The sequence below is a fragment of the Nuphar pumila genome, chromosome 8 (genome assembly GCF_984573655.1).
Source record: "Nuphar pumila chromosome 8, dmNupPumi1.hap1.1, whole genome shotgun sequence".
Lineage (NCBI taxonomy): Eukaryota > Viridiplantae > Streptophyta > Magnoliopsida > Nymphaeales > Nymphaeaceae > Nuphar > Nuphar pumila.
In genome coordinates this window covers 112,409,864-112,419,403 of record NC_143256.1, presented here as the reverse complement: position 1 = coordinate 112,419,403, position 9,540 = coordinate 112,409,864, and the positions used below count along the sequence as shown (strand labels likewise).

At 41.9% G+C, this 9,540-nt stretch overlaps 1 long non-coding RNA gene across 1 annotated transcript; it reads right to left on the bottom strand.

Moving 5' to 3' along the window:
* LOC149830243 (uncharacterized) lies at nt 1-2,495 on the bottom strand. Its single transcript, XR_016433648.1, has 3 exons — nt 1,792-2,495; nt 1,649-1,714; nt 1-432 (listed from the first exon to the last, which is right to left on the bottom strand). It is a non-coding gene; the product is annotated as an uncharacterized LOC149830243 (long non-coding RNA).
* Between the last annotated feature and the right edge of the window lie 7,045 nt (nt 2,496-9,540).

The window sequence follows — 9,540 nt, the reverse complement described above, 5'->3', positions numbered from 1 at the left end:
GCTGTTGCTCTCTTGGACAACTACCTGATGGCAACCTTATTTAGCAATGCTAAGGAAAATTTTATAAAGGAGAATTTTCTGAGATCCCTTTTCCTCTTTCTGTCAGTGATTTCCACTAGAAAGAGCAACAAAGTGATAGTGGAGCAACGACTTGTCTTTTTTTTTTTTATGATGAGGAGCCCTCACCGAAGTGAGGGAAAACCCTGGATGAGGCCCCACGACCACTCTGCCTAATGGCCCACCTCTAAAAGCTACGGACACACTCGTGCGCCAGTGGGGTTTTGATCCGGGATCTTCACTCAACATCTTCACAACCCCCCTGGCTGGCCACTCGGGCTACCCCAGTGGTGGTGTGCATTGAGATCTACTGATCCACAGCTTCTAATCCAAATCCAGATCAAGATGTTGAAGGCAAACACGACAGGATAAGATCTAACAAAGAAGAAAGAAACAATATCAAGGGAACAAATCAAGAGATTGAAATCAACAAAGGAAAGACGTGGGATTATGGTCAGCAACCAAGGAAAGAGCAACAGTGAAGAAAAATAAACAAAAAACAAGGAAAGACGTGGACAGCAACCAAGGCAACAATAACAGTAAAGAGAGAAAAAAATGGTAACAGCGTGGACAGTGAAGAGAATGGCAACAGCGTGAACAGTGAAAAGAAAGAAAAAAATGGTAATAGCAATCAAGAAAAACAGGTAAGCCCTCACCAAACCATAAACAGGTATGAGGGGAAGCCAATCCCATAACAGGCATTGGCACTCTTTCGCTGAACAAGATAGGCAATGTGATCACTGCCAATCCCATAACAGGTATGAGGGGCCAGACATGAACATGGCTAGCTGTTGTGATCATCTCAGATATGTCTCAGATATGTGCATAAATTACCTGCAGACATCTAAAAAATTCTCTTGCCAATCCCATAAAAACAGGGGAAAAAGAAAACAAAAGCAATTATAGGTTATTCTCTAGATGTCTACATGAAGAAAACAAAAGCAATGTGATCACTTCTACATTTAGACAATCAACTCGAAAAATTGAAGCTAAGCTTGCTGCATGTTGAAGAATTCATTCATATATACTTAAAGAATATGTCTACAAAATTAATGAAGATGGGTTATTTATCAAAATGCTATATATACTTAACAATGAGAAGATCCAACATTGTTTTATATTGATAGATAACAGTTACTAGTGCCAAAGCATCAAAATGCTTGTCACTGCACAAGGAGGTAAGCAAGATGCAATCAGATTAACATGCAAACTTGCACATCAAAAATTCTTTTAGCTCGACAAAAATGAGAGGTTTGCAGGGCCTGCAGCTAAAGCAGAAAGATCGGGAATTGGCTGGATGCACAACTACCACTAACAATATATTAAAATAAATGCATAAAAAAAGAAAGTTAAAAAGAAAAAGTATAGCTAAAAGAAAAATGTATACAACAAATTTTTTGCACTTCAAAACTTGAGAGAGAGAGTATGAAGGTATTTGCTCTTCAAAATTTCAGAATTCTTAAGGTAGAAACAAATAACAATATGTAGGAATTGTGTGATTTTAGGTTGCAATAGCATCCCCACTAAAGATTCTTGGAGCTGCTTACCAAACTAAAGAATATTTACGAACAAAACTGCATAAAATACTAACTGCAATAGTGGAAGTTGGCTTGAAAGCTATTCTCATGGTTATGGTTTCCCCATTTGATATCCCAGCCTGTACAAGAAAAACATCAATGTTACAGACAAATATCTTTGAGCACTCATTAAACACCATTGGTTTAGAAATATTACCTGTATTCCTCAAGATCTATTCGTTCTTGTCCGGATCCTCCCACGATCATCCGTGTAGAACTCATTGTTATGTTCACTTCCAGTCATAAAAGTACCTTGGCATGTTCAGATCATAATATAAGATAAAAGCCACGCCTTTATGAGGCTTTAACACAAACTAACCCATAAATCATCAAAAGCACCAAGCAAAATGCTGTTTATTTACTCATTTTAGCCAGCATAAGGCCACTGTTCTATTTTTTCAGCAAAGAGTCATCTATATGAATACTACCCTACCTGAAAATCCACTGCCAATTTCAAATCCCTTGCTTGCCGGCAATGACATCATAGCATTAGCAAGCTCCGCCTCAAGTTTGTCAAATAATGTAACACCCCGATCTGGAACCTCAGGAGTTCGAGTTCGGTTGGTATTACTTTCCAGAGGGAAGAGTGCAAAGCTTACACAGAGAAAATGTGGCTAAAAAAAAACTTTTCATTTTATTGCATAATCAACTTTTTCTTACAGTGTTCATCATTCATAACCAAAGAAAAGCAATTACATTATTCTCAATGACAAGGAAAGTAAAAATACCAATGCTCTGCTGAAGACGGGAAAAGCTGCTCATAAGTGAATGATCTAATGCCTGGAACCTACAGTTGCAATTAAACAAAAATGGGGGTGAGTCTACAATTCAGTAACAAATAATTATAAGTAATTAAACAAATAATTTACAACTGTAGTGGGCTCTAAGCCACTAGTCTTAATTTAGTTTTTGAGGTACCACACATGTTTGTATATTTTAATTACCCCCATTATCATTCTCAAATATTCTCTCTCTCTCTCAACTGTCACTAAACTGGCTATACCGGTAATAGTCATTTATGGGCGTAGCAACCCTGTAGAACACCCCAATTCTACATGTTGGCCAGACAATGAACCATACACTCCTAGTGGTCCCCGGACCAGCAGGCACTGCAGTGAACCACCACGGGGACCCCACCGGTAGCTAGCCGGAAGGTCAAGCTCTCAATCTCGGCATGGTTCATGCTACATCCTAACCATGATGGTTATCAACTATCTAGGGTTCTCCAGAGTCCCAAACCAGTGTGAGTGAAATCCTAAGTCATAACTAAGTTCACACATTGAACAATATTCATAACTTCAAAGTTCACTCGTTCCCTCACGAGTGGTATCATGAATAATCACAACAATCTCATTCTTAATCTCATGATGACATTAGGACTCACACCGCTCTCACTTAGCACGCATTGATGTAGTGTCTCTACATCATTAAATCACCGGCGGCTCACTCTCCATGGTGATTGCACTCTAGCCGCGAACCAGGTAGCCCTTGCCACAGGTCGCCACTTCCGGGATTTAACAGATACTGCATGCTGAACTCTACATATTCATTCATACTACATGAATGAACTAAATGTAACTCTAATCTAAAGTTAATCTCATCACAATGTATGATATTAATGATCAATTAGACATGCAATCTTAAACACAATCGCCTTCTATCATGCATGACATATTAAAACTAACATGCATATCACAATAAACATATATGCAAATTAACTCATAATGTCAAGCATGAAATTTATGCATGTCATGGTCTCATTCAAAGCTATCATGCTAATCACATAAAATCTATAGCACTACGATAACAAGCAACGTGAAAAAGTTTATTCACATCTAAAGTTACTTATAATATCCCTTACCTCAAGTGCGAACAACGTACTCTCTCCGAAATCGAGCCTCACGAAGCTCTAACAATAGGATCTGGTCATTAAAGCAATATACTTGAATCAGTTCACAAACCTCTTACCAAATTACCAAAATACCCTTCTTGAATCTTATTCAAGAAACCACGGTTTCTGTATTACTAGTTTGACTAAATTTTATAGACTAATGGATTTCCCTTTTCAATACGAATCCAACGCACCAAACCTCACTCGATTCCAAGTTCGGAGTGCGAAGATATGTCCATTTTACTTAAATGGATCTCAAGTATCCAAATGAATATCTTGGTACCTTTCAGATTTCGGGGCAATTCGAGACTATTTTCTGATCTAATTCTGATCTGGATCCAAACCTTGTCTGTTTGGATTCGGATCTATTACATAACTGGATCCAAAACTGTTTGGCTGGATCCAAAAAAGTCTGATTGGATCTGAACCAGATCCATTCTATTCTGACTGGATCCAGAATAGTCTGACTAGATCCAAAACAGATGACTGGATCTGGACCTGCTTGACTGGATCCTGGATAGTCTGATTGGATCCAGATCTGCCTGACTGGATCTAGGATAATCTAACTGGGTCCAGACCTGTCTGAATGGGTCCAGATCCGAGACTGATCCATTCAGATCTAGACCCAGTTATTCTGGATCTAAGACAAGTCCAGATCGAACTGGGTTCGGACTATAAACCCAGATCCAAACCCAACTGGTTCGGTTCAGACCTTGGTTCAACCGGATCGGTTCAGACCCGATTCGGTCTGAACCGGTTCTATTTGAACCATAATTAACCGAACCAGTTTGGCTTGAACCGGTTCGACCCGAACCGGTTTGGCCTGAACCGGTTTGATCCAAACCGGTTCACCCAAACCTGACCCGGTTTGGCCTGAACCGGTTTGATCCAAACCGGTTCACCCAAACCTGACCCGGTTCGGTCTGGGTGCGACCCGGTTCGGCACCCAGGCTGAACCGGCCTCTATTTTTTTTTTAAAGTACTCGATCTGGGCGCGACCCAGACCGGTGGGCTCGGTCTCGGTCGCACCTGGACCAACCCGGTCCGGTCCGGGTGCCCGAACAAAACCGGTCCCCCGATAAAAAGGCGGAAGGGGTTGTGCCCCTTCCTAACTCAGGTGTAGAGGGTCGGCCCCTGCCGACCCTCTCTCTGCAACCACCAGCCTGGGCCGGCCTCCAGGCCCGGCCAACGGTGTCGACCGGTAGCCGGGGCCGGCCGCCATAGGGGCCGGCCGACCCCTCTCTCTTTCTCTGTCTATTTTTTTTCATTAACTGCAACTCGCCGACAGCCATGGCTGTCGGCCCTCTGAGCTCCAACAGGAAAAAAAAGAACGAAGAAGAAGACAAAGAGTGTGGCATACCTTGCTGCCGTCTCCGCCGCCGTCGCCGTCGCCAGTAAGTCTTCCTCTCTCTCTCGCTTCCCTTCACTCTCTGTCTCTCCCTCTACCGCTCGATGCAATGCGGTGGAGGGAGGCTGCGTGAGGGCTTTTATAGCCCTCACGCAGGGTGAGGATAACCCTCACCCCTGCAGATTTTGGCGGGTGAGGCTTATCCTCACCCCCTCCCATTACGCTGTTTCCCCTTTGGGGAAACCACAAATTTTTTTTTTAAGTTTATCCCCTCCGGCGACTTCGCCGGAGGGGATTTTACAATTTTTTCCCCTTTAAAAGAAGATTCGTCTCGAATCTTACCTGGAAACAAATGTGAAAATTGCTCGCAGATATCAGATTCACGCTCCCAAGTAGCCTCCTTATTGCTGTGATGGCTCCATCTAACCAATACGAGAGATAACTCCTTGTTTCTCAGCTTTTGCACTTTCGTGTCCAGAATCTCTATGGGCTTTTCTCTCAGACTCAAATCATCTTGCAAATCTAATACAGTCTCAACTGTATCCAATATATGGGAGAGATCAGGCACGTATTTCTGCAACATGGAAACATGTAACACGTTATGAATTCGAGATAAGAAAGGTGGTAGAGCTAACCGGTATGCTGCCTGACCAACCATCACAAGTATCTCAAATGTTCCAATATATCTGGGGTTCAACTTTCCTCTTCGACCAAAACACATTACTCCCTTAAACGGAGATATCTTTAAAAACACGTGATCACCTTGCTCAAATTTCAACTCACGACGTCTTTTATCTGTATAACTCTTCTGTCGACTTTGTGCTGTGAGAAGACGCTTTCGAATGAATCTCACTTGGTCTGCCATTCGCTGAACCATCTCTTGCCCTAACAAACTCCTTTCTCCGACTTCATCCCAACACAAGGAGTTCGTCATCGTCGACCATACAATGCCTCAAATGGAGCCATGCCTATACTTGCTTGAAAGCTGTTGTTGTAGGCAAACTCCATTAATGGCAAAATATCATTCCACGAGTCACTATACTCCAAACTACATGCCCGGAGCATGTCCTCTAGGGTCTGAATGGTTCGCTCTGACTGACCATCTGACTGAAGGTGAAAAACTGTACTCATTTTCAATTATGTTCCCATAGCTTCTTGAAAACTTTGCCAAAATCGTGATGTGAACTTTGAGTCTCTATCTGAAACAATTGAATCGGGTACTCCATGTAGTCTCACAATCTCTCTAATAAACAATTGAGCCAATTGGTCACACGAGTGAGTTGTCTTACAAACTAAAAAGTGGATTGACTTAGTTAGCCTGTCGACAATCACCCACACCGAATCCATCCCATTCTTCGTCTTTGGAAACCCCGAAACGAAGTCCATAGATATATTCGCCAATTTCCACTCGGGTATGGGAAGTGGTTGCAAAAGACCACCTGGTCTTTGGTGCTCGATTTTCACCTGCTAATGGAATAGACATTTGCTAACAAACTCAACAATGTCTCTCTTCATACCATTCCACCAAAACGTATCTTTCATATCTTGATACATTTTAGTGCTACCGGGATGAATGGCATATCTAGAATTATGTGCATCTTCCAACAATTGATTTCTAAGTTGATCGTCCCTAGGAATGCACACTCTCTGATGAAATCTAAGAAGTCCTTGATCATCAATTTTGAATTCTGATTCCTCATTTTCTGAAATCTTCTTTCTTACTTGGATTAATTCTGGGTCTAAGGGTTGCTTTTCCTTAATTTGATCCCACAATTCTGACTTCAATGTGGTTTGAACGAATAATAACCGACCTGGTAAGCATTGAGCTTCTGCCTTTTGATGAGCCACCGAGGAAAATAACTCCCAATCTGCAAGTCTAGCTAGTGCTCATGCCTTTCTGCTAAGAGCATCAACGACTACATTCGCCTTACCCGGATGATATTTTAGCTCGAAATCATAATCTTTCAGAAATTTCAACCATCTCCTTTGCCTCAAATTCAAATCTTTATGTGAAAACAAATACTTAAGGCTTTGATGGTCGGTAAAGACCTCAAATTGCTCGCCATAGAGATAGTGTCTTCATATCTTAAGGGCAAATACCACTGCTGCTAGCTCCAGATCATGTGTCGGATAGTTGACTTCATGAGTTTTGAGTTGACGAGATGCATAAGCTATCACTTTTCTGTGTTGCATCAGAACACAACCCAATCCTTTGTGAGAGGCATCACTATAAATAGTGAAACCTCCAGATCCAGAAGGTAAGACCAACACTGGAGCAGTGGTCAAACGCTTCTTTATCTCCTGAAAACTTTGCTCACATTTATCGTTCCACTCGAACTTTACATCTTTCTTTGTGAGCTTTGTCATAGGAGCCACCAACAAAGAAAATCCTTCCACGAATCTCCGATAGTACCCAGCTAATTCCAAAAAGCTGCAAATCTCAGTAGGATTCTTAGATCTTGACCAATTGGTGACGGCTTCGATCTTTGCGGGGTCTACCATAATCTCGTCTTTAGAAACAATGTGTCCAAGAAATGACACTTGTTCTAGCCAAAAAGCACACTTAGAGAATTTGGCATAGAGCTGATGTTCTCTAAGTGTCTGCAGAACTATCCTCAGATGTTCTTCATGTTGCTCCTTCGAGGTAGAGTATATGAGGATGTCATAGTCAAATACCACGACGAACTTGTCCAAATAGGGTCTGAAGACTCTATTCATCATGTCCATGAAGGCAACTGATGCGTTAGTCAGACTAAAATGCATGACCATGAATTCATAATGGCCATATCTTGATCTGAAAGTTGTCTTAGCTACATCTTCCTTCTTGATCCTCAGTTGATGATATCCTGATCTCAAATCCAACTTTGAGAAGCATGCCATTTCTTGCAGTTGATCGAACAAATCATCAATTATAGGCAATGTGTATTTATTCTTTATGGTTACTACATTCAATTGACGATAGTCAATACACATACGCAGTGATCCGTCTTTCTTCTTCACGAACAAAATTGAAGCACCCAAATGAGATACTGAAGGTCGAATAAATCCTTTCTCCAATAACTCCTGTATTTTCTCCTTGAGTTCCGCAGGTCCCATCCGATAGGAAGCCTTCGAAATGGGTGTTGTTCCCGGAACTAGATCGATTTGAAATTCAATCTCCCGATCAGGAGGAAGACCTAGTAGATCTTCTGGAAAAACATCATCATATTCCCGAACTATGTCTACATCTAATATTGAGAGGTCTTCTTTTTCTTCAGTTTTCATGTAAGCCAGGAATCCCATGCATCCCTTTTCAATATATATATTGGCCTTTAAACAAGATATAATAACCGATTTAGGTAACTTTCTAACACCCTGATATGTGAAAGTTAGAGTATGGGGTATTTGAAAGCTGACACACTTTCTTCTACAATCGATAGTGGCATGATGATCCGACAACCAATCTATACCCAAAACAACGTCTATATCTTTGAAGTCGAGTTGCAACAAGTTCACAGGCAACTTGCAATCTACGATCTTTACAACACAATTAGGATACACAGTATCTACAATGGTGGTTGCTCCTATAGGTGTCTCTATTAAGTAAGAAACACTCAATCGAGATGGTGCCACTGACAACCGCTTTCCAAAAGTTGAAGTAGTAAAACTATGTGTAGCTATAGAGTCAAACAATCCACGTGCTACATTAAATTAATCACGTAATAGGCTTCTTATTTGATTCATTTATACTCGTATAAAATTCTATCACATATTAGCGATTACGCTACTCAGTTACTCAAAATATCTTATTTTATTTCATTGTGCATCCAAGTACACATAAATAAAATATCACTAAGCAAACAAGAAGAACACAAAGCAAAATAATAGATAATCGAACTAGACTAAATAAAGCTAAGTATCCCTAAATTCATCGTCATGTTCCTCTTCGATCTATCTGAAGCTTGATTCTCTTCTTGAACTCTTTTGCGTTGGTTGAAGGTGGGTCAGAGGAGAAGTATTCAAGTCATATTAGGGTAAAGCAAGAGTGTAGGTAGGTGAAGTAGTATCAACTGTAAGATCTTCATCCTCTCTTTCCTCTCACAAATTTCCCGAAATCGTTCGCCCTTGCCCAAACCCTGGGTCACCTTGGTTGGCTTCTGCTGCCTGTCGAGCTGCTTTGACGGCCTGAAATACTGCTCTCCGAGCTTCTTCAGCCAGAAGCTCGTGGAATGGAGGTGGAACTCTATAGTTTCTACCCCTCATGGCAGCCGCATATCTAGCTCGGGACATATGCCGTCCCCGTGCGCTGGCCATACGAGGCCCTCCCCGAGGCACAAATTTTGTGTTCGGAGATTCTCTTCTCCCGATTCCTCCTCGAGCCGCCATCCGATTTCCTCCCATCCGCCCACGTGCCGACCTTGCTCTCTGACAGTTGCATTGGCGATTCCTCCTTCCGTACGGTGGTGGGTGTGGCCCCTGGGTAGTGTAGGGGAAGTTCTGATGGAAGGAGCCTCGATCTCCGAGTATGATGTAGATCGGAGGAGGCTGTGGTGTCAAATTCTCTAACCCCCTGAGTCATGCTCGTGATGACTCCGGTAACCATTGCCATTGCGGCGAAAAATTCCTCTTTCCCTACCATGGGAGGCTCAATAGAGTCTTGAGCCCGTGGGACTTCGTTGTTTCCTTGT